Source organism: Castor canadensis, chromosome 8 (assembly GCF_047511655.1).
Source record: "Castor canadensis chromosome 8, mCasCan1.hap1v2, whole genome shotgun sequence".
NCBI classification, from domain to species: domain Eukaryota; kingdom Metazoa; phylum Chordata; class Mammalia; order Rodentia; family Castoridae; genus Castor; species Castor canadensis.
The window spans coordinates 64,209,368-64,222,796 of record NC_133393.1 but is presented as its reverse complement, the minus strand read 5'-3'; the positions used below and the strand labels follow the sequence as shown (position 1 = coordinate 64,222,796).

Here is a 13,429-nt window from a genome sequence, read left to right as displayed (position 1 = left end):
ACATATGTAAATGTTCCAATGAAATCCCCTGTACAACTAATATATGCTAATAAAAGATAGCATAAAATTAAATTAAAAAATAAATTGTGAAATTAAAAATTGTCTTACAGATCTCAGTTATCATCAAAATGTAACCCAAATGGACTGCTTTTAACAGAATATAGATTGCATAAATCTTTTTTATGTCTCCTTGCATTGACAATAGACCAAAACAAAACAATATATAAACTCATAGTGGCAGAACTACTTGCTGTCCTCCCAAGTTACAACATGGTGTTCCCATCCTTCGTTTCCATTCTGGCATGTATAGTCATTGCTTTACTCCAATAAAGTAACTGCAATGCCTAAATTTTCCAGGCTCTAACAATTCTTCTTTGGTTTCTGCTGGCGCTTCCACTTGCTGGATCCCTTCAACTTCACAAGTGTATGTTTTACCATCTCTCTCAAACTCAGCTATTTTCAATTTGCTCAATGTCATGACTTCTTGTGACAAATTCCCAGAGTCATTTCTCCCCATATATGGGGCCTTCCCCCTTAAATAATTTGTTTACTTTGTAAATAAATTTTGTATCCACTTCTGGAAGAAATTATCATTTTGGTTGCACTTATATGTTGATATGCTTATTTGCCACTGAAAAAAGTCCCTTCCTAAAAGTTAGAAGTGCTACATGGAAATTTGTGTCCACAAAACCAAATGCAAGGTATGCCATTTTTTCCCAGAGGCCCAATCTAGAGATATCAACTTAATTGAACATTGGTACCCTTAGTACAGCTATCATCAAGACAAAATTTTTAATGGAATAATTGCCCACTTATTAATGGGTGACTACTATGTTCTAGAGACCCTATGAAATATTTAATATTCATTGAAAAGATCATTTCTCTTAGTAGCTAAACAAGCTAATGGATTAACATGAAAATCAACAATGAGTCTTGCATTTAGCATTATCTTCAAGATGTGTTATTTATCTTAGATTCAACACCAGTCCATCAGAAAGAAAGAATGAAAAAATCAAAGCAGTGAATGAAGAGTAAACCCTAAGTTCCTAGCTCTCATGTGCTGTCTAGGGTGACACTAAGAATGACTTGTGGATCTTTGCCCTGGCTGTGCTTCTGAGCAGCGCCTTTGTGTACAACAGCATGGGCACCATCAACCACCAGGCCATGGAGCAGCTGCAGTATCCTTCCAGGAACAGGACCGCCATGATTCATTGAGTTTAGGAGAATGATAACTGAGACTGTTTCTTTTTTCAAGGGACTCAGTTTTTATGGTTGAGGGGGAGGGTACACAGGAAAAAAAGGGATGTTTACAAAATGGATTTGTAAGTGATATATGGAAATTATAGTCTGTGGTGCTTTTCATTCCTTAGCTCAGATTCCAGCTATGTAACTGAATTAACAGAGCTAATCAGGGCAAAGTCTACTTCAAGATCTGATGAAATGGATAACTCTGATGAGTTTGGGAGTTTCTTTCCTGACTTTGTCTGGGCTGTTCGGGATTTCACTCTGGAGCTGAAGTTAGATGGGCACGACATCACGGAAGATGAGTACCTGGAAAATGCCTTGAAGCTGATTCCAGGTATCACAGCAAGGTTTGGCTGGGAAGGTTCAGGGCTGTAGGATAAGCTAAACCCTCTCACTCAGTACTTGACAACTGTGTTGATTTAAGACTGCACTGTGCTCTAATATACAGTTAAACTGGTGATTACCAAAAGGTGACTGGTGATCATTTTTCAAAGGTTATCACTTGAAAATATTCAGCTGCTAGAATTGAAGTACACTAAAAAAAATAAGCCACAAATGTTGGACCAAATTCTTTACACCAATCAACACTATGAAAATATCCAAATTATGATACATTCTATAATGTTAAAAGGCCACACACTGTGCTCCTTATTAAGAGCTTCTGTTCTTTATGCAGAAAAATTAGAATTTGGTAAACACAGGATTAATGAAATTAAATGACTTAATTGTTAAATCATAGTTTTTTCAGAGACTATGTTTTACTAGTACTTGACTTGTTAACATTCCTCAGAATATTGTGCAGTAATCAGTTTAGAAAAAATATTGAAATTTCTTTTTAGTGAGACTGAAATTTTTCATTTTACATTTCTAATAACATGACCATCTTATATTTGACAACCTCACACTCAATCATTTTAATATTATAGATTTATTAAATATACTATATTTAGCACAGTGAATAAGTTATGGCAATTCAAAGAGAATGCCAAATTTTTTCATTCTTTCAGCAAAAATTCATTGAAAATCTTTTGTACACTGCCAGACACTCTGTAAGTGTCTGCAAAGTCTAAAAGAGTGATTGAAGGATGAAGAGATCATTACATTTAAGTTGACATTACTTTTATTCAATGAATGGAGTTTTTAAGCATGTTTATGGCTGATATTTGTAAGAATTTTTCTTTTCTGATCTGTGTATTATATGTCCTTTTCCTGACATTTTCCCCAAGGAATTTCTTTTTTTTTTCATTTATTCATATGTGCATACAATGTTTGGGTCACTTCTCCCCACTACCCCCCAACCCACTCCTTTACCCCCCCAAACCCACCCTCTCCCCCCCATCCCCTCGCTTCCAGGCAGAAACTGTTCGGAACTTTTCTCTAATTTTGTTGAAGAGTATATAAAGAATAATAAGAAGGACAAAGCATTTTTGCTAGTTGAGATAAGGATAGCTACACAGAGAGATTCCTAGCATTGCTTCCATGTACATATATGTTACATTCTAAGTTGATTCTTCTTGAACTGACCTTTTCTCTAGTTCCTGATCCCCTTCTCCTATTGGCCTCTGTCACTTTCAAGTTTCTGCATTAGTTCCTTTGCATTGAGGACATCAAATACTATCATGTTTTTTGGGTTTCTTACTTATCCTCATACCTCCCTTGTGTGCTCTCACCTTATTATGTGGCCAAAGTCCAATCACCTTGCTGTATTTGCCCTTGATCTAAAGTCCGCATGTGAGGGAGAACATACGATTATTGGTCTTCTGAGCTTGGTTAACCTTGCTCAGAATGATGTTCTCCAGTTCCATCCATTTACTTGCAAATGATAAGGTTTCATTCTTCTTCATGGCTGAGTAAAATTCCATTGTATATAAATATCATATTTTCTTGATCCATTTTTCAGTAGTGGGGCATCTTGGTTGTTTCCATAACTTGGCTATTGTGAATAGTGCTGCAATAAACATGGTTGTGCAAGTGCCTCTGGAGTAACCTGTGTCACATCCTTTGGGCAAGAGTGGGATTGCTGGACCATATGGTAGATCTATGTTTAGATTTTTAAGGAGTCTCCAAATTTTTTTCCAGAGTGGTTGCACTAGTTTACATTCCCACCAGCAGTGTAAGAGGGTTCCTTTTTTCCCCGAATCCTTGCCAACACCTGTTGTTAGTGGTGTTTTTGATGATGCTGATTCTAACAGGGGTGAGGTGGAATCTTAATGTGGTTTTGATTTGCATTTCCTTTATGGCTAGAGATGGTGAATATTCTGGTTATCAGTCCTTTTCTGATGTGTAGCTGGCAAATATTTTCTCCCACTCCGTGTGTGGTCTCTTCAGTTTAGAGGCCATTTCTTTTGTTGTGCAGAAGTTTTTTAGTTTTATGAAGTCTCATTTGTCTATACTTCTCTCTTAATTGCTGAGATGCTGGGGTTCCATTGAAGAAGTCCTTGCCTATACCTATCACTTCCAAAGTGTTTCCTACTCTTTCCTGTACTAACTTTAGAGTTTGGGGTCTGACATTAAGGTCCTTGATCCATTTTGAATTGATAGTAGTACAGGGTGATAAACATGGATCTAGTTTCAGTTTTTTGCAGATGGCTAACCACTTTTCCCAACAACTTTTGTTGAAGAGGCTGTCTTTTCTCCATTGTATATTTTTGGCACCTTTGTCAAAAATAAGTTGAGCATAGTTGTGTGGATTCATATCTGGGTCCTCTATTCTGTTCCACTGGTCTTCATGTCTGTTTTTGTGCCAGTACCATGCTGTTTTTACTGCTACTGCTTTGTAATATAGTTTGAAGTCAGGTATTGTGATACTTCCAACATTACTCTTTTTGCTGAGTATTGTCTTGGCTATTCGTAGTCTCTTGTGTTTCCAAGTGAATTTTAGGGTATATTTTTCAATCTCTTTGATGAAAGTCATTGGGATTTTGATGGGAATTGCATTAAACATGTAGATTGCTTTTGGTAGTATAGTATAGCCATTTTTACTTTGTTGATTCTACCAATCCATGAGCATGGGAGATCTCTCCATCTTCTGTAGTCTTCCTAATCTCTTTCTTCAGGGGTTTGTAGTTCTCCTTGTAGAGGTCATTCATATCCTTTGTTAAGGTTACTCCCAGGTATTTGATTTTTTTGAGGCTATTGTAAATGGAATTGTTTTCATATTTTTTTTCAGTTTGTTCATTATTAGTGTATAGAAAAGCTAATGATTTTTGTAAGTTGATTTTATATTTTGCCACCTTGCTGTAGCTGTTGATGGTGTCTAGGAGTTTTTGGGTACCCAAGCAATTTCTTATACTTTTCTGATATAACTTTGTTTTAAGGCCTCACTTCCATATTCTTTGTCATGGATAAAATAAAGTCAGAAAAGAACTTCTAGCCTTTTTGTTTCATTAGTTAATCACCTAATAAACATTTGTTAGATTGTTAATGCATGGTAGTCCTCAGCAGTGCTAGGAAGACCAAAGACAAGTTGCCCCAACCCATGAATGGACGACCCTGTGACTTTCCATAATTTCTCTGTTGACTTTCACCTCTAAGCAGAATGTATTTGTTCTTGCTTTAGATGATGAGTGAAAATCTGATTTGCAATGAAGTATCACATGTTTGGATTGAAGGAGACCTAAAAAAAAAACAAAACAAAAACACTTTCCTGGTACCAGATCTCTGGAAATACTTAGCTCCTTGCCTGAAGGGTATCTTTACAATGACAAGGTTTTTGCTTTTTTTGCTTTTACTGGCAGGAATTTGAAAATTCAAAATTCCAACATGCCCAGGGAGTTTATCAGGCATTTCTTTCCTAAATGGAAATGTTTTTTCTTTGATCAACCTACAAAAGAAAAAGATCTCTTAGTCCATATTGAAAAATTGCCAGAAGACCAGCTAGATTTTAATTTCCAAGTGCAATCAAAAAATTTCTGTTCCTACATCTTCACCAATGCAAAGACCAAGACCTTGAGAGAGGGAATCCTTGTCACTGGGAACCGTGAGTTACCTTTGCCACAGGGCATATCACTTTTTCATTCTGTGTGGTAAAGCTTTCATTATACCTCTGCATCTGATAAGAATATAAGGAAGTAGTCGTTCATGCTACACATAGAAATTCACCATTCCTAATTACTGTCTCTCTACATGGGGCTTTACAGAAACCAAATATATCTTAAGAGACTACTCCTGATCATGTAATGGAAAACTGGAGTTAAAGAGCGAATATTTGTGCTTGAGGATTTTTTTTTTCATGTAGGTAGAAAAGTCATTTTGCAATTTATACTAGTTATAAAGTTAATAGGAGGCCAAGATCCTTAAAGGTTCATTAATAGCTGGGGACTAAAATTCAGTATTGTCTTAGGTACAGAAATGGTTTAAGAATATGGACCTGTACTGTCATGCAGGGACTTGTGCTAAGAAGATCCACTGCCCTGGTATAATGCTCTGTCACTGTCCTGAAATTTGTGACTTTTGTCACATGCAGGTTTTCATTGTCATTTGGAATTTGGTCCCACAGGCCAGGCAGTTGGTGTGGTATACACAATTTAATTGACTTTGTCTATCTAATCTAATGCTTTTTCAATTTGTATAGGATATTCTAGAAAAGATACCCTGACCATAGTGGTGGCTATTGGTGACTTAAATTGTAGTGTATAAATTAAGAACATAAAAGAAAAAAGTTAATAATAAAAACAATGTGATTAGAAGAAGGTAGACTTTCTTTAAATAAGAAAAAGAAATTTTATATTCAGTCAGGATTTGATGATTTCTAGAATGCTGATTCCTGAATCATGTAAAAAATAAACAAGGGATAGCTTGATATTTATCATTAAATTACTGAGTCATCAGGGCTGGGGACACTGGTGAAGACCTACGTGGATGCCATCAACAGTGGAACAGTGCCTTGCATGGAGAATGCAGTGACCACCCTGGCCCACCAAGAGAACACAGCCGCTGTGCAGAAGGCAGCCGACCACTACAGCAAGCAGATGGTGCAGATATTAGGGCTCCCCACAGACACTCTCCAGGAGCTGCTGGACATGCATGCAGCCTGCAAGAGGGAAGCCATTGCGACCTTCATGGAGCTCTCCTTCAGGGATGAAAATCAGGAGTTCCAGAAGAGACTGATGGTATGGTGCCTATCCTGTTTTGTTTTTCCTGACTCTTGCTCTGTTGGAATGATGCTTAAAGCTCTCCTTCATAACCCTGTTGATCATTTTCTATTCCTAATATGAAGAGCCTGGATTCTTGTGACTGAGAGTGTTCTGCAGGCTGATCAGTAAGGATGTATCTAAAAGACAGACATTTAATTTTCTGCTGTTGCATAACAAATTACAACAAACCTAGCAATTTAAAAGATAAAATGTACATTAATTCACAGGTCTATAAGTTATAAGTACAAGTGTTCAGCTCAGGGCAGTGCAAGGCTATAAACAAGATGTAAGCAAAACTGAATTCTCAACTGCCAGCTCTGCAAGGAAGTTGATGGAAGAATAAAAGCCTTTGGACTCTGATTTACAGGTGTAGTTAAAGGTTTTCTTTGTCATAACTTCTCACTGCCATATATACATTAAAGAAACAATGCAGTGTTTCAAAACTTATACATCAAACCCTTTTTTCATTATTGTATTGGTTGCTTTTTTACATATGCATTTTTTATCCATAGCAGCACAAATCCTCTTGCCAAATTCCATTTTCTGTTGCTTATTTCTGTTGTTCTCAATCCCACTGCTGCTGAAGAACCAGTTCATGTTGTTCAGTCCCATCTTTTCACAGAGAATAAGCCTGGCTCCCAAGGACAGTCAGAGACTTTTCAAGGTCACTCAGGCAATTGGTCAGAGTGGTAGTGAAGCAAGTCTCTTGGCTCCTTCCCATGTCCTCGAACACTCTGTGACTGTCACAATGCTCCTCAAGAGGGTCACAGTGGAACCTTCCACTAACAGCTTCTTTTTATTGTGTTTTCCTACATTGCCTTGGCAGGACACCATAGAGAGAAAGAAGGAAGATTTCATGCTGCAGAATGAAGAAGCATCTGTTAAATTTTGCCAAGCTGATCTGGAGAAGTTTTCAAAACCCCTGATGTCAAGCATTTCCAGAAGAACATTCTCTGTTCCTGGGGTACACAGTCTTTACTTAGAAGCTAAGAGGAAGGTGGAGCAGGACTACCAGCTAGTGCCCAGAAAAGGAGTGAAGGTGAGGAATCAAGAATAGGGGGATGTGTTGCAGAGTTAGTTAGAAAAATCTTTTGCAAAGAACATATAACTACTTGTGAGGTGAGAACAGAGCATGCAAATTCTCTGAATTTTTATTTTTTATGTCCACAATCAGTTATTGATGTAATGAGTAATATTCCTTCTTCTCCCCCCCCAAAAAAAAAGAAGTATAGACTTAACAGTCTCAGCTGGAGTGGAACATACTTTTCATTGATGAAACAATGCATTTGAGCTGGGTGTGATCCTATCTACTTAGGAGGCTGAGATCAGGAAGATCGCAGTTTGAAGCCAGCCTGGGCAAATAGTTTCTGATACCCCATCTTTAAAATAACCAGTGCAAAATGGAATGCAGATGTGGCTCAAGTGTTAGAGCACCTGCCTTGCAAGCATGAAGCCCTGAGTTCTAACCCCAGTCCCACCAAAACAAATGCAATTGTTTATGAGCTAAGTAAATGAGATTTACATATTAAAGACACACATTTGTTCTATTCACAAGGTACTGACCATCTTCCCTATGATGCAAATTGCCAACTGAATACATCAAGATGGGAAGTATTGTCTTACATGAACAGAGTAGAAATAATGATGCAATTAAAATGATAATAGTATTAGTAATAATAATGCTGACATATACTCTGCATCATCTTTTTATGTTTAAAATGTGTAGAATTTTGTTAGGTGACAGGGTATTTCTTGTAGTTCATGCTGGCCTCAAACTCATGTTACTCCCACACCAACACCCCACAGTGCGGAGATTATAGGTGTTTGCCACTATGTCCATATTTCAACACTTTATTTTATACCATGCATATAGTTAGTTACTGAGAGTTGCATGCTACTTTGGAGGTTACAATGTAATCCTCAGAATAATGTTATGAATCAGTACTACTATTACCCACATTTTACAGTTAATGTATATGATGCACAGAGGAGTTAATGAGTTGCCAGTTTACAGATCCTGTAATGGGAGAGTGATAGGTTTGCACAGAGGATCTGGCAGCCATTCAAAACTCAGAAGACAGCTCAGGAGAGCTTCCTTCAACAGGAAATAGGGGGCCAAGATGAATTATCAATGGGCATTATCCAGTTTAAAAAAATTATAGACTAAAAGAATGTAGGACAACATTAAGCAGAAGGTACTTTTTAAAGATGCTTGCAGATCTAATTGATTGAAAATTGTAGTGGTAGACTTCTCTGGACAAGGAGACTAGAGAGGTGGGAGGGAGCCTGCTATAAAAGAATTTTAAGTATGACTAAAGAGATTTGATTTGGGGAAGGAAAGAAAGAGAAGAAATGGCTCTACTACCAAAAGCAATCTACATGTTTAATGCAACCCCCATCAAAATCCCAATGACTTTCATCACAGAGATTGAAAAATCTACCCTAAAGTTCATCTGGAAACACAAGAGACCACGAATAGCCAAGGCAATACTCAGCAAAAAAAAGCAATGCTGCAGGTATCACAATACCCGACTTCAAACTATACTACAAAGCAATAGCAATAAAAACAGCATGGCACTGGCATAAAAACAGACATGAAGACCAGTGGAACAGAATACAGGACCCAGATATGAAACCACACAACTATACTCACCTTATTTTTGACAAAGGTGCCAAAAATTTATGATGGAGAAAAGACAGCCTCATCAACAAATGGTGCTGGGAAAAGTAGTTATCCATCTGCAAGAAACTGAAACTAGATCCATGTTCATCACCCTGTACTAGTATCAACTAAAAATGGATCAAGGACCTTAATATCAGACTTGAAACTCTGAAGTTAGTACAGGAAGGAGCAGGAAACACTCTGGAAGTAATAGTTATAGGCAAAGATTTCCTCAATAGAACCCCAGCAGTTCAGAAACTAAGGGAAAGAATGGACAAATGGGATTTCATAAAATTAAAAAGCTTCTGAACAACAAAAGAAATAGTTTCTAAACTGAAGAGACCACTCACAGAGTGGGAGAAAATATTTTCCAGCTACACATCAGACAAAGGACTGATAACCAGAATATGCAGGGAACTTAAGAAACTAAACTCTCACAAAACCAATGAACCCATAAAGAAATGGGCAAGTGAACTAAACAGAACTTTCTCAAAAGAAGAAATTCAAATGGTCAAAAAACACGTGAAAAAATGCTTACCACCTCTAGCCATAACGGAAATGCGAATCAAAACCACACTAAGATTCCATCTCATACCTGTTAGAATAGCCATCATCAATAATACCACCAACAACAGGTGTTGGTGAGGATGTGGGGAAAAAGGAACCCTAATCCACTGCTGGTGGGAATGCAAGCTGGTACAACCACTCTGAAAAAAATTTGGAGACTCCTTAAAAATCTAAACCTAGACCTGCCATATGATCCAGCAATCCCACTCCTGGGGATATACCCAAAGAAACACAAAACAGATTACTCCAGAGGGACCTGCACATCCATGTTTATTGCAGCACTATTCACAATAGCCAAGTTATGGAAACAACCAAGATGCCCCACTACTGATGAATGGATCAAGAAAATGTGGTATCTATACACAATGGAATTTTACTCAGCCACAAAGAAGAATGAACTGTTATCATTTGCAGGTAAATGGATGGAACTAGAGAACATCATTCTGAGTGAGGTCAGCCAAGCTCAGAAGACCAAAATTCGTATTTTCTCCCTCATATGCGGACTTTAGATCTAGGGCAAATGCAGCAATGTGTTTGGACTTGGATCACATGACAAGAGGAGAGCACATTTGGGTGATATATAAATAGGTAGAAAACCCAAAACATGAAAGCATTTGATGTCCCCATTCCAGAGGAACTAATACAGAAACCTGAAAGCAACAGAGGTTATCATGAGAAGGGGATCAGGAACCAGTGTAAAGATCAGTTAGAGATGAATCAACATGGGTCATAACACATGTACGTGAAAGCAATGCTAGAAATATTTCTGTATAGCTATCCTCAACTCAACTAGCAAAACCACTTTGCCTTCCTTATTAGGCTTGTCTCTTTTCTTCAACAAAACTAGTGATTAAGGCAGAACAGGACCTGCCTGGAACTGAGGGGGGAAGGGGGGAGAGATTGGGGGAGGGGGGCAGGGGGTAGAAAGGACCCAAATAATGTATGCACATGTGAATAAAAAAAGAATTATGGAAAACTGTTAGAGTTTAGAGAAAAATAATTTGCTCAGAAAGAAACTAGACCTTTGCTCCCTGACAATTTTCTGCTTCTTCTTGGTTCCTCAGGCAAAGGAAGTCCTCCAGAGCTTCCTGCAATCACAGGCTGCAGTAGAAAAATCCATTCTTCAGTCAGACAAAGCTCTCACAGAAGGAGAGAATGCCATAACAGGTACTTTGGATGGATCATCTCTCAGAGGGGTGAGTAGGTTCCTGCAAAGTCCTAGCTGATGGGCAAGAAGATCTTCCTCAAAGAAGGAGCTTACTCTCCTACTTTAGAATTAGCACTCTGCTAAATTGGAAAATAAGAGGGCAGATGAGAGTCAAACTCAGCCAGTGAGGTAGATGCTCTCCATATCACTCTGAAATGTGCTCTAGAAGGATTGGTGGCCAGAAGAATTAAGAGTTATCCCTGTGTCCTTTTTCAAAATCAATTTGGTCTCTGAGTCGAGGAGGGTAAAGCTCAGTCCTGTTGTTTTCTTTCCTCTCTAAAACCTTTGTGGAACAGCTGAGCGGGCCAAGAAGGAGGGAGCTGAGAAGGAACAGCAGTTGCTAAGACAGAAACAGAAGGAGCAGCAGCAGTACATGGAAGTTCAAGAGAAAAGCTATCGGGAAAACATTGTCCAACTGCAGGAGAAGATGGAGAAAGAAAGGGAGAACCTTCTGAGACAGCAGGAGAGGATGCTGAAGCACAAGCTGATGGTGAGTCTGGACAGTGCCTGCACAGTTGTCAATCCTGATTTTGCCCAATACCTCCCAAGCTCAGGAGGTGGTGCTGAGGGAATTACAGGGAGCCAGGAACCATAAGCATTCTTGACACCAGGGAAATGAATGGAAGTATTAGACAGATTCTTCAAAGAACACTTGCTGTTAGAGAGACAGACATGTCCTTCCTGTGAGCATTCTTAAGGGCAAATCCCTCAATAAGTATGATTTTGACATTGTCCCTTTTCCTCTTATAGGTTCAAGAAGAACTACTTAAGGAAGGATTTAAAAAGAAGTATGAGGAGATGAATACAGAGATACAGCAACTGCAAGAGGACATCAAAAGAACTAAGGAACTGGAGAGATCATGAGGTACACTCATGGATGGGCTTGGCAATATGTTAATTTCAGTAATGCCAACTCCTGCTGGTAAGATTGTTGGTACACTTGTGAAAACTCTGGCCACAAAACTGAATTAGGTTCAGAATTTCTGTTTGAATATAGGAAAGAAGGCTTTGTTTCATTCTAAGACTCTGTTTTGAAGTGTCATGTTACTTTCATTTCTTTAAAATTTCAAAAATAGTATATAACTGCCTAATATATCAGGGCATACTGCACAAAAGGTAAAATTAAGTATTGATCAGATTTAATTATTTGATTTAAATAATGAGCAGAAAATACAATGAAAAGAGACTAACTTTGATGTAATATATCAAAACTAATAAAACACTGGACAACAAAATTATCTGTATATCAGTGAAACTCATTGGGAAAAAATTTTAAAGAATTATTGAAAGTCATAACTTCTTAAATTAATAGAATCAAAATTATGATCATTAAATCAATATATACATATCTTGTAATTCAAATAAATATGTCAAACATCTTCTTTAGAAGTAGATTTATTTTAAAGTCTACATGAAAAAACTACAAACAAAATATCCTGAAAATTATGGCAATGAATGATCAATGAAAGAGGACAAGCTCTAACCATGTGATAAAAGAGCCCAAAACATGAATAATGGTACAACTCCTGAATATTGTAGATAAAATTGAAGTGTCATGTATGCAGTCAATTTCAAATTTTATTGAGTAAGTAATAGAGGGGATTAATCTGATTGAAATTAACATATACATGTGTGAAATACAAAGATGAAACCCTCTTATGCAACCAACATGCACTAAAAATGGACAGGAAGGTAAAACAAGTCCTTTTCCATTATGGGAATCAGTGGGAGAGGGGATGGTAAACAGAGATTGTGAAAGAGGGTGAAGATGGTGGAACTACTTTGCAAATGTGCATGGGTGTAGAACAATGAAACCTGCTGAAATTGTTCTAAGAAGGGGAAGAGGGGGAATTAAGGAGAATGATGGAGGGAGGAATCTAATGAAAATATATTGTAAGCACATATGTAAACGTCACAATGAATCCTTCCTGTACAACTATTATATGCTACTAAATAAAAATTTTAAAATGTGGATTCCTTCTTGTACATTATATCAAAGAAATGTCAGATTCATCAAAATGTAGACATGAAATATTAAACCATAAAAATAAATAATATGGGGGAATTATCAAAAGAGAATCCTGGAAGGTGGCCCTTTGTGTCTGTGATGTAACAGAAATACATAAAAGAAAGAATTGATACATCCAACCACATAAAAAATTCTCCATGGAAAATGTGACCAAAACTAGAAAGCAAGGGGTAAAATGAAGAAAATACATTATGGCACAAAACCACAAATTAATCCATAATAATTCTTTAAATTGGTAAGACTAAAGAGCACCCTTAAAATAATTGGGCAGATATATAGGAAGGAATTAAAGATATTCAACTTTGGTAAAAATAATGAGGTCTGAAAAACACAGCTCTGAGATGCCTATGTTCACTGTGTTTTAGAAAGGGAACAACAAATTTATTTATATTTTTGTTTTGTTTTGAGCCTGGGTAAAACATTGGGAAAAGAAGAAATATCTTCTCATTGCTGGTGAGAATGTGCAAACTGTACTTCAAAGTCTGAAATATACAAACCTATGATATATTAGAAAATTGCATTGTAGACATCATTGCCTCTATGCTAAATGGCACATATACTCATGTCACAAACAGATGTGCACA

General features: G+C 37.4%; 2 pseudogenes; one reads left to right on the top strand and one right to left on the bottom strand.

Annotated features, from left to right (window-relative positions):
- The window catches only part of LOC141425491 (guanylate-binding protein 1-like), a 73,314-nt pseudogene that overhangs the window by 24,153 nt on the left and 35,732 nt on the right, over positions 1 to 13,429 (bottom strand).
- On the top strand, positions 1,126 to 11,788 carry LOC109675868 (guanylate-binding protein 7-like; annotated as a pseudogene).